Here is a 9,457-nt window from a genome sequence, read left to right on the forward strand (position 1 = left end):
AATCATACCTCATAGGAAGACCAGTTGTTCCTATTTGGATTCTAATTAAAGAAGGGGTTTTCTGGTCTCACCATCCAACTCTCTTTGAATTAGGAACTAACTGCATCAAAGGTTATTCTACAAATAAATAAAACAAATTTAGGTGGCCTGATTCTATTGGAAATAGGCAGGGCTTTCTAGTTTCTGAAAAAACAAAACTTTAGCATTTAACATTTTCTTTATATAATATCTGAGGTAGCACGATTGTAGGAATGCATTAGGTTAAAATGCATGCAGAGTAGAGGTCACAACAATCTTAATTTAAAGGTTATTTTTATTCTGTTCTAAGGCATTCTATTTCATTGTTGACAGTTCTTACCATTATTTTTTATGTATTTTATTTATTTTATTTGATTTGTCAATTGCTTACAAGATAATAGGTATAAGTATAAACATAGTTATGAATAGATGGATACATATAAGAAAAATAAAAAGAAGCAATAGGATAGGGATGGTAGGCACGTTGGTGCGCTTATGCACACCCCCTACAGACCTCTTAGGAAGGGGGTGAGGTCAATAGTAGACAGTCTAAGGTTAAAGTTTTTGGGGTTTGGGGAATAAACCACAGTCAAGTAGAGTATTCCAGACATTGACCACTCTGTTGCTGAAGTTGTATTTCCTGCAATCAAGTTTGGTGCTGTTAACCATGAGTTTAATTAATTAATTAAATGATTAATTAATAATAAATAAATAAATAAATTAAATGAATTTAATTAAGAAATTCTTCCTGAAAGTCACCTTGAATTCTACTGATTTAAAATGGAAAATTACTGTTTTTCATCCTGGTTCCCGTGTTGATTAATTTTCCACTCTAACTGGGTATTGGGATCTAGGTCATGTTGCAAAGCACTAACTCTGAGATTGCACCTGTACATTCTGAAATCCTTCCTTCTTTCCTTCCTTCCTTCCTTCCTTCCTTCCTTCCTTCCTTCCTTCCTTCCCTTCCTTCCTTCCTTCCTTCCTTCCTTCCTTCCTTCCTTCCTTCCTTTTTCTCACTAAGCCCCTTTTCATTCTTTTTTTCCCCCACTGTGCCTGCCACGTCATCGAACAAATTGACAACTGACTCTGGAGCTTCACAGAGATTTTGTGAACTGGGACAAGACAAGTTTGAGCTGCCTGTCATCATTGCACCACAGGTGAGAAAAAAGTCTGTTTTGAATTGCCCTGGCTTTAACCCTGAGTTAAAGTACATTTCTATACTACTAATATTCTCATGTCTATAACCTTTAAGGGGTGAAATGTGCATTCTAGGGCAAAACTTTGTCAGATCAGAAGTGTCCACTATCACTGACACCAACTTGTCTGACCACACTTTGAAGACACCACTGTCGAGACTGAAGATTCCTCATGCTACCAAGTTATGCTATTCTGTAACATTTTAGGGAGGGATATTCTGCTTGTTTGCTTCTTAACAAATACAGGTAGTCCTCGACTTATGACCACAATTGAGCCCAAAATTACTGTTGCTAAGTGAGACATTTATTAAGTGAGTTTTGCCCCATTTTATGACCTTTCTTGCCACCACTGTTAAGTGAATCACTGCAGGTGTTAAGTTAGTAACACAATTGTTAAGCGAACCTGACTTCTCCATTGACTTTGCTTGTCAGGAGGTTTGCAAAGGGCATCCCATGACCTCAGGACACGGCAACCATCATAAATATGAGCCAAGTGTCTGAATTTTGATCATATGACCGTGGGACTTTTGCAACAGTCATAAGTGTGAAAAACGATCATAATCAGGGGTGGGATGGTACCGGTTCTGCCTGGCTCTGTAGAACCGGTAGCTCTGAAGAGCAGCAGACACAGAACCGGTTCTGTGTCTGCTGTTGTTTGGCCCACCTGCCCATCCGGGCTCTTACCTGACCTTTATTTCCTGCTTTTTCAACTTCAGCTGCATTGTGCGGCACAGCTGCAGTTGAAAAAGCAGGGAAATAGAGGCTTTTCAAACGCTGTGCACTTGCGCGCAGCGCTTATCAGCTGTCTGGGAGGCACAGCTTTGGTTGTATTACACGCACATGCATAAAACGTAAGTACCGAACTGGTAGTAACACCGGTTGAATCCCACCCCTGGTCATAATTCACTTCTTTCCAGAATCAGAATAGAGCTGGGAGAGACCTTGGAACTCTTCTAATCCAGCGCCCTGCAGGAGAACCTAAACTATAGGGCAGGATCAGTGCCATTATAACTTTGAATGGCCACTAAATGAACTGAAGTCGAGGATTACCTGCATCAGAAAGGAAATCAAGACAACACTGGGCACTAAGCCAAACTGCCATCCCATACTACAAAAGCATTACAGGAAGGGCACAAAGCTCATTTGGAAGCCTTGCAATCCTACCCTACAAACGGCAGCTTTTTGATGCAGAACTGGCCCTCGGAACCACAGCATTGGGCTAATAAACAATTTGTTTAGTTTTCTAACCTGCTGATAGGGAAAGATAGTTTACATAATTATCATTGTGTGAATGACAGATAAACATTTGGGTGAAGCATTTCAGCTGGTCATCAGGCCACCTCCTTCCTTTGAGGCAAGTTGAAAAAGTGCAGCAACTTTCACAAAAGGAAAGTAAGTGCTTGTTGTAAACTCGGGAGACAAGAAGCTTAAAAGACTGAGCTTTTGTTGGGTGCTTCTGTGGGAGGGTACTGAAGCACATAAGATTTGGAGAGCCCTCACTAGCCTGTTTCCTTAGGGCCTTAATGCATCAATTCCCCGCATAAACTTCATCTACATTATTTTACATGACCTTGGGATATATTCATTTCTGAATAAAGTGTTTTCTTTTTTGCTTTCTTTTCAGAAACCACGTACACTCTGGGAGAAATAGTAAACATGGCCGTGAACTCTTGAGCTCTTATTTCTTTATCAAATATCCACTGTTTCCCCACACCCCCCAAGGTAAAATACCTGGGAAGTGTCAAATCTTCTTTGCACAAATGACAATAAACTCCGATTGCTACACTCCATCCCTGGCAGGTTTTACAACAATTGCCTTTCAGCTGCAAAGTATGCTACATGGTAGTCAAGAATCAGTGCTTCACTCGCAGGCTCCTTGTTTAGTGGCATTGACCTTTCACTTACAGATACTGGTTATTGAAAGGAAAGAAGAAAGCCCATAAAATCTTTTTATCGCACTGTTGTGGATCATCCCCTTTCAAAATCTGTAATCAGAATCCTTATTCTGGAACAGTTTAAATAAAGGGATAAGTTTGGTGTTATGAGAAACATTATAGAAATAATAGTTGGCCATGGGTCCAACAGCTGACTGGGGGATAGTTTGCTTTATTCAGAAAAACAGAATTACAGAGATGGAAGCAGAGGGGGTATTCAGCAGGTTCTGACCAGTTCTGGAAAACCAGTAGTGGAAATTTTGAGTAGTTTGGAGAACCAGCAAATACCACCTCTGGCTGGAGATTTTACAGTATCCTTCCCCTGCCACGCCCCCCAAGCCACGCCCACAGAACTGGTAGTAAAATTTTTTGAATCCTACCATTGGTTGGAAGGGACCTTCTCCTTCAACCTCCTGCTCAAGATTCTATACAATTTCAGACAATTAGCTGTCCAGTCTCTTCTTAAAAGTCCCCAGTGATGAAGCGCCCACGATTTCTGAAGGCAAGCCATTCCACTGGTTAATTGTTCTTACTGTTGGGAAATTTCTCCTGGTTCTAGGTTGGTTCTCTTCTTGATTACTTTCTATCTATTGCTTCTTGTCTTGCATTCTGGTGCTTTGGAAAATAGGTTGACCCCTTCTTCTTTACTGCAGCCCCCCAAATATTGGAACACTGCTACCCTGTCACCCCTAGTCATTCTAGACTAAATATACCGAACTCCTGCAACTGTTCTTCATAGGTTTTAGCCTCTAGTCTCCTAATCATCCTTGTTGATCTTCTCTGCATTTTTTCAAAGTCTCAACATCTTTTTTATACTGTGGTGGCCAAAAGTGGATGCAACGTTCCAGATGTGGTCTTACCAAAACCTTATAAAGCGGTACTAACACTTCCTTTGCTACTCCAACTTTAGGCAGGGAATTATCCTACTGTAAGAAAGGTAACTTTTTCTTTGTTCAATGTAGCATCACTTGGTTTTTCAACATTTAATAACTGTACATTTGATGAGTAAGAGTTTTATATGTGAACTCACACTGAAAATCATTGTGCTACAGAAGCTACAACATAAAATGACACTGCCCCATAAACAGAAAGGCCATTAGTCCATTTTGTATAATACTAATGTGAACACTGTTTGTCTCATAGAAATTTTCATCCCTTCATCTGAGAAAAATGAGGAACTTGTAGACTTCCAAATGTTGCTGAGCTCCAAATTAAGGAAGTCAAGTCAGAATTGTCAAGTGATGGATGTAGTAATATTGGGCATGGGTGATATGGACATTCTGTGGGTGAGAAATATGGGGCAGAGAGAGCCCCCTTGAAGTGAGAGTAGAGGGAGACAAGCATCTAGCCAGTGAGAAAACAGGAAAGGAATGGTTATGATATTGCCATACTGAAATAGGCATGGGCCCATGAAGCAATAGCAATAGCACTTAGACTTATATACCGCTTCACAGTGCTTTACAGCCCTCTCTAAGCAGTTTACAGAGTCAGTATATTGCTCCCAACAATCTGGGTCCTTATTTTACTGACCTCGGAAGAATGAAAGGCTGAGTCAACCTTGAGTCAGTGAGAATCGAACTGCTGAACTGCTGGCAATTGGCAATCAGCAGAAGTAGCCTGCAGCAAAGGTGGTATTCAGCAGGTTCTGACCAGTTCTGGAGAACCGGTAGTGGAAATTTTGAGTAGTTCAGAGAACCAGCAGTTACCACCTGTGACTGGATATTTTACAGTATCTTTCTCCTGCCACGCCCACCAAGCCATGCCCACAGAACCGGTAGTAAAAAAAATTTAATCCCACCACTGGCCTGCAGTACTGCATTCTAACCACTGTGCCACTGTGGGTCTTGTAAGATGAATGGAGTAACAGGAGAGGGCTGGTATCCAGGTGCTGCTTCATTGGGTTGGATTGGTTGAGATGATATCTCTAGCAAAATATGGAGGGTTGGAGTTTCAAGAAGCTAATATAGGGATCTATATTATATAGAGCACCTATACAAGCTAATATTTATGCACTGATAGCCCATTGGAGATTTGAGACAGTGGGATAGTCTATTCCAGAGAAATTTGGTCCAGGTCCCCATTTCTGACCATTGCCTATTTATCAAGGGTTGGATGACAGGATTACTAGAGACATGGCATCAAGTTGCTATTGGTAAATATCACGTCTCTGGGCCTCCTTCATTGCTCCTTCATATGATTATAGATGGATGCACAGATCAGATGTACACCATGAAGACATGATTGGGAAAAGACAAGATATACACTTATCTGAAATTTGGCCACTAGGTTTTTGCATGTCTTCAGCAGCTCTGATGCCATGGTGGCACAGTGGTTAGAGTACAGTACTGCAGGCTACTTCTGCTGACTGCTGATTGCCAGCCGTTTGTCAATTCAAGTCCCGTCAGCTCAAGGTTGACTCAGCCTTCCATACTTCTGAGGTTGGTAAAATGAGGACCCAGATTGTTGGGGGCAATATGCCGACTCTGTAAACCACTTAGAGAGGCAGGAAAAAGTACCGTGAAGCAGTATATAAGTCTAAGAGCTATTGCTATTAGCTTGGCAATTATTGTTCATGAGATCTTGGCTATGGTATGAAGCCCTGTCTCACACACACATGGCTGGGTTTGAGTGTCTTATATTACACCAGGCATTAAGGGCAGAATGTGCTTACTGTTGATTTACTGACTGTCTGATTACTCCATTGCAGCAGTCATCTCCAAGCTCTTGGATCTCACTGCAGGGCTGGTAGTGAATAACCTGGCTTTTAGTGCTTCTAGGTATGTACATATGGCCTCACCATCATGGCTTCCAAGGTATTCTATGGCAAATGGTCTTATAGGCTACAACTTGTTAAGAATGCAATAGAGATAACAGAGTTGTGGTTTCAGATTTCACAGACATGAGCTACTTTAGTTTACTAATTATAATATGCTAAAGATAATCCCAGTGCAAGTTCTACAATGAAGAATGAGATTAGATTATTACTGACAGATAATTGTTCTGGCTCTGTTTAAATAGCTTACATGAAGGAGACACACATTGTTCCATGTGTTCCATTAGTAGTGCTACCCAGACCTTATCATTAGGAAGTTTCTCTTAATGTTTACCTAAATTTGGCTTCTTTGCACTTTCTATATAATGATGCTTTTTAATGTAATATTCTGGAGTAAATGAAAATGAAACTGTTTCATTTTATATGTAATAGTCCTTAAATTATTTATTTAGCTCTCACATTACTTTTAATTCAAACATCTCTAGATTGAATATACTCATTTCTTTCAAATAATTTCTCAATTTAAAGTCTTTCTCCTTTGCCTTATAGTTCACTGTCAACTAGACTCATTTCAGTTTATTGAAACATAGCATCCAGAACCAAGATGGACAAAATGACCAGTACAAAATAGGATGGAAATATTATTGTTCCATGATCTGATGACTTTTTTTGTTAATGAAACATCTGGATGTTTTTATGTGGAGATTGTATAACGTCACTAATGAAAAGCCATTACACAGCTATTCCATCTGAATAGAATGGAAGAAAGACAGGAAAAGATGAGAGAATTAGAATTGGAGTATGCCATCTTTTGGGAACCTTGGTTAAAATTAATAGGATAAGACAATCATTAGATAAACATTTTTCCAGATATAATCTAAGATTGCACTAGGATTTTTAAAAAAGAAACCGCTTCATTCTGATAGTTCATGTCCAACTGGTGATTAGTAGTGCTACCCAGATTGTTTTTACAGGTACTGCTGTCAAACTTATTCTCCCCACTTCCTATATTGTACTTGTTTATTTTGGCTCACAGGGCAACACTTATCACTGTTGAAATCTTGTGTTGGCTTCGGTCCAATATTCTTGTATGTCAAGATTATTTTGCATTTTAATAATTTGCACATAGAGTTCAAAATTTAAAAATTTGGGACCTGTTCCACAAGGGGCAGGCAACTAATATTTCTGCAATATATTTATCAGTATGCAATCAGGGGGGATAATATGTGTATATGTGTTTGTGTCATTTTTAATGCACATTTTTTTAAATGTCTTGCTCATTTTTTATTTGTTTTTATAAAACTCTTTTTTGGAGTTTTGTATTTTAACTTTTTTTGAATAAAAATAAAAATTCATGAAAAAATTATACTGCATCTTAATTCTTCTTATAGAACAGAAAATGGAATAGAATAGAATGGAGTAGAGTAGAGTAGAGTGGACTAGATTAGACTAGATTAGAATTCTTTATTGGCCAAGTGTGATTGGACACACAACAAAAGCTCTCTGTGTACACACATACAACAAAACGATAGGTCATCGATCACAAATAATTACAATCATTAATCATAAAATACAAACAATGTGATAAATAATAAGAAATCAGTAGAAGAAAATAGTAGGAAAGATGAGAAAGGATGAGAAATGAGAAAGATGCTAATAGTAATACAGCCTACTACATGGGTACATTTCTTAGGCTTGATCTAGTGCTGTGAGAATTCAGGGTCTCTGAATGTAGTTGTTTTGGCCTGCAATAACGGTGTCTTGAGGGGAGCAGTTGAAAAAGATTATGTCTAGGATGTGAGGGGTCTGTAGTTGTTTTTCTAACCCTCCTTTTGGTTCATGCAAGTATTTAATAATATTCCAAATCATTTATAAAAATATGGACTAGTATACGACCTAGGAAATTGTTCAGTGACACCAGTGGTGGGATTCAAATTTTTTTTTTTTTTACTACCGGTTCTGTGGATGTCGCTTGGTGGGCAGGGGAAGGATACCATAAAATCTTCAGTCAGAGATGGTATTTGCTGGTTCTCCGAACTACTCAAAATTTCCACTATTGGTTCTCCAGAACTGGTCAGAACCTGTTGAATACCACCTCTGAGTGGCACTATACACAAGACTGCTCTCCAGGGTGGTAAGAAACATTAAGGAAAACTTAATGATGGTGATGGTTATTCAGTCTGCAATGAATCTAATTATGGTCCATTCATATTTTACCAACATCTCAACTGAGATTTTATGGAAATATTTTGGGCCCTAGATCTGCTGAAAATTCGTGTTAAATTTGATGGAAACTTTTAAGCAATCCTTCCATTTATTTTTATTTTTATTTTTACACCCTCTTTTCTCCTGTATTGCCTTCATTTAGAAGAGAAAAGTGTGAAATTAAATGATGGACTACATGAAAGCAAATGACGTGATCTTGAAATCTGACAAGATGGAGATCTAGGAATCAGGGAATTGCAATTCCTTGGAAAGAACAGGTATGCAATTCAACATTGTTTATATGAAGCTCAAGACACCTCTATGGTCAGGAGGACAATATCCTGCAAATTTAACAGTAATACAAGACTATTCTTGTGTCTGGTTTGGAAGTTGCACTATTTTTAAAAAATAAATACATCCATATTCCATCACAACCCGGAATTGGTTCTCAGTGGTTTCCATGATATAAATATTAAAACATCCACTGTAGAAGTTAAAATAAAAATAAAATTCTTAAAACCAAATCATTTCCCTCATTTCAACCAATCAATAAAAATAAAAGAGAACAAAATCTAACTAGAAGTAGCTTGGTCTTCTTTGTAATGCAACCAAGAAGTGGGCTATTTGATTTCCACTGGGAATAAAGAGAGCTCTTACTCCTGTAAAACCATGCCTCCTGGCTTTGGCTCCTTTGTCAGAAGTTGGGAGCTAAGAATTGTTTCTCCAAGATTGCACAGTAATCTTGAGCTGATTCTGACTGGAGTATACTGGTTACACTAGTGTAAAATGCAGGTTTCATTCTGTCGAATGAGGTAGTTAACCATACACACATTACACGAGTAATGAAGCAGCTACATTGGCTTCCTGTAAACTATCAAGTGTGGTTTTTGCTTGGCTTGTGAGGTCCGGAATAACTTGGAATCAGGATACCAGGTACATCGGCTTCCCTGATTTGGAGCTGAGCTAAATTAGAGGAGTTCTGTTGCTTGTACATTCTGATTGCCATCTTTGAGTTACTAACAGATGGGTTTTTTTTCCTTTGGAGTGATGCCATCTCTCTGGAATGCTTTACACCCGAATATTTGGAAAGGGTTATGCATTTTAGACACCTGTTGAATAGACATCTTCTTACCCAGGCTTTGCTTCTAGGACTGTAATTTATGAAGTTTTAGTTTTTTATTTTCCCTTCCTGACCCAGCTAAAGACATACACGAACTTTGTCCTGAATATTTTAATCTACTGTAATCTAACTGGTTTTATTTTAATACATGCTATTTTAAGGTATTTTGCCTCAAAGCGAGATGGATGGAAAGCAAATCTAATAAATATAT

General features: G+C 38.6%; 1 long non-coding RNA gene across 1 annotated transcript; it reads left to right on the forward strand.

Moving 5' to 3' along the window:
• Positions 1 to 678: 678 nt before the first annotated feature.
• On the forward strand, positions 679 to 8,481 carry LOC148131211 (uncharacterized). The gene is made up of 3 exons (XR_015748576.1): positions 679 to 1,175; positions 2,839 to 2,936; positions 8,290 to 8,481. It is a non-coding gene; the product is annotated as an uncharacterized LOC148131211 (long non-coding RNA).
• The last annotated feature ends 976 nt before the right edge of the window (positions 8,482 to 9,457 follow it).

Source organism: Notechis scutatus, chromosome 3 (genome assembly GCF_049901735.1).
Source record: "Notechis scutatus isolate UNSWTSFEM ecotype Mainland chromosome 3, rNotScu1.2, whole genome shotgun sequence".
Lineage (NCBI taxonomy): Eukaryota > Metazoa > Chordata > Lepidosauria > Squamata > Elapidae > Notechis > Notechis scutatus.